Raw genomic sequence first — 2,187 nt, 5'->3', positions numbered from 1 at the left:
ACATTGAGTATTGTTTTGCGGTTGCACGGCCTTTATGTCCTCGGACTGGAGACTGATTGTCTATTTTATTGTTGCCACCAGTTCAAAGCTCGTTGCTCTGTGGGGACGAGCTTTGACTGGAATTTGCGCCGGTGAAGGGTGCTCGCAAAAGCTTATCAATTATTGTTCGACTATTTGTGCGCTTTAAGTTTTCACCAAAGATTTTCAGAGTTTTATACACTGGCTCCAGAATATTTTACAAGCACAGGTAGACCAAAGAGTCTTATTTATGACTTTCGGCTTCGAGAAACCTTATAAGGGGTTATTTATTTTTTGCTACTACATTTATTATGGTTTGCTTTTATTTGCGAGTTTACACCGCGTTTAATGAAATATTGTCTACGAAAAATTATAATTAAACGCTGTCGCGAAATAACTGAACAATTAATAACTTCAGTACCCACCTTAAACAGCAATGGAACCATTTGTTTTTGTTTTTCACTTATTTATCAACTAAAGTTTCGATATAAATTTTTGTTGTTTCTTAAAGAAGAAATGTGAAGTTAGTCTGTTTATCTATTATTTTCTTGATTCATCAATTCAAAACAACGCATCAGAAACCCGATTTTTAAAAGAATGACGAAAGTACGTTATAAACGCTTCACCTCATCGAATTTGTGTCTTCTTAGTGCATTTCTACACCCTCAAACCGCAAAATTTTAAATTTATATTTTTGTTTAAATGTTTGCACCTAATTTCATCCCGTTATACGTTGGTTTTTGATAAGTGTTTGATTAGTGCACTTCTCTACTCTCTAGGAAAAATATTTTCCAAATTTCATGTTTCTATCCTTCGTTTAAACATGTACACCTCATTTCACCCCCTTAAAAACTGATTTTTAAAAATCTCGTCTTAGTGCACCTTTGCAACCGCCAAAGAACATATCTTCCAAATTTTATATTTCTATCTTCGTTAAAGTTTTGACAACATATTCCACCCTCTTGTAAATATAATTCAAAAAAATAATTTTAGTTATTATTTCAAAAAAATCTTATCCTAGTGCGCTTTTACAACTGATAAGGAACATATTTTCTAAATTTTTTCTTTCTATCTTTGTTTAAACATTTACACCCCATTTTATCCCCGTAGAAATTTATTTTCAAAAAAATTTTCTTAGCGATCCTGTACACCCTCTAAGAAACATATCTTCTAAATTTAATGTTTCTATTTTCGTTTAAACTTATACAACCCGTTTCACCCCTTTTTCTAAGAGAGTAAATAAGTTTTTACTAATTATTTTTGAAAAATCTAGTTTTAGTGCACCTTCACAACCGCTAAGGAACATATCTTCCAAATTTTTTGTTTCTATCTTTGTTTAAACATTTACACCCCATTTCACCCCCTTAGAGGTTGACTAGCGGACCTCTACACCTTCTAAGAAACATATCTGCCAAATTTCATGTTTCTAGCTTCAGTGGTTTAGTTTAATTAAATAAAAAAAATGTATGTAAGGTAAATATACCTTCCCTTCTTGTCTTGCTCCCTATACATATTCCAAACCTGAAAATAATTTTTGAAGTGCATATATCCAAATTTTTCTGGCCTTGTTGATCTTTTCTACCATGCCATATCGTTTTTTATTTGCGATCAATTTGATTTTGGACAAAGTCTAAAAGTCACTGAGGGACGAATCTGTTTAATATGGTGGTTTGAGACACAAAAAACAAAAGGCATCAAAGTCTTTTTTCATCGTTTTGCAGTCTTTTTGAAATCATTTGTACACAGTTTTGAGATACAGTAAAAATTCACTATAAAAAAATAATAACATTATGCGTTTTGGTTCTATGTTTGAAAAATATTTTAAATCTATTTTTGTGAAGACAGATCAATTTGCAACTTGCTATTTTGATGACAGAAGTTGATGTAGTTAAAAAAAAAACAGAACACAATAGAGCTGTGGATCGATTGGAATCAGGTTTTAAATATTTATATAAATATTTTAGTTATTTTACACAAAATGATTAAATAAATACAGGGTGTTTCACTCAACTTTACGAGGCTTGCGCCTAATATACGCACCCAAGTATACAAAAGTCACAAAACACTGGATACAAAAAATACACAATCAATTATTTAATTTTTGGAAACCCGTGACAGTAGTTGTCAAACTAATCACTGTTTCATTAATAGTCATAAACTGCAGTTTTT

The sequence above is a fragment of the Tribolium madens genome, unplaced genomic scaffold (assembly GCF_015345945.1).
Source record: "Tribolium madens isolate multiple individuals breed KSU strain unplaced genomic scaffold, Tmad_KSU_1.1 Scaffold_97;HRSCAF=244;Tcas5.2_LG3a, whole genome shotgun sequence".
Classification (NCBI taxonomy): Eukaryota; Metazoa; Arthropoda; class Insecta; order Coleoptera; family Tenebrionidae; genus Tribolium; species Tribolium madens.
The sequence above is the reverse complement of the archived record's forward strand: the minus strand, read 5'-3'. Positions refer to the sequence as shown.